Below are 591 nucleotides of genomic sequence, written 5' to 3'. Positions count from 1 at the left end.
CTGGATGATCAGGGTGATCTCATTTCTCCATCTTTAATGAGACAACATCCTCAAAGATCTGTCTCTTGCGTGTGACCACATTCACAGACAATGGGAGTCAGGGGATGCACACATTACTCTGGGGCACAGACGTGGGTATGCCTGTCCAACAGCCCCAGTGAGCAGGCATCTTTTCATTGAAACCCACAGCTGAGGACCCCTGGGATCCCCCCAGCCAGTTCCAGGAAAGGAGCTCCAAAGCCGTGCTTGCCTTTGTTTCCCTTCAGTCTACACTCTTCCCTGCCAGAAGCATCTTGGCTGGGGGGTCCTAGCTTTTCCCCCAAGCCTGGGACATATGACAGCCTTATCCTTATCCTAGGATTGCAGGCTTGCAGAGAGCTTCCTTGCCCTGGGGCCCACCTGGTCTTAAGGCCACCTAAAGACAGAAGACCCTGTTCAGCTTTATAAGGAAAGATACAGCTCAGTTCCTAGAAAGGTTCCAGGGTTGGTAGGCAATGCTGGGACATGAGCACTCTGAGCTGTCAGGATAGGGTGGAGATGGAGCCCTTATGAATGTCATGCTCCATGATTCTATCCCTAACATTGGAACTT

Source organism: Mastomys coucha, chromosome X, assembly GCF_008632895.1.
Source record: "Mastomys coucha isolate ucsf_1 chromosome X, UCSF_Mcou_1, whole genome shotgun sequence".
Taxonomy (NCBI): domain Eukaryota; kingdom Metazoa; phylum Chordata; class Mammalia; order Rodentia; family Muridae; genus Mastomys; species Mastomys coucha.
Note: the sequence above shows the minus strand (reverse complement) of the source record.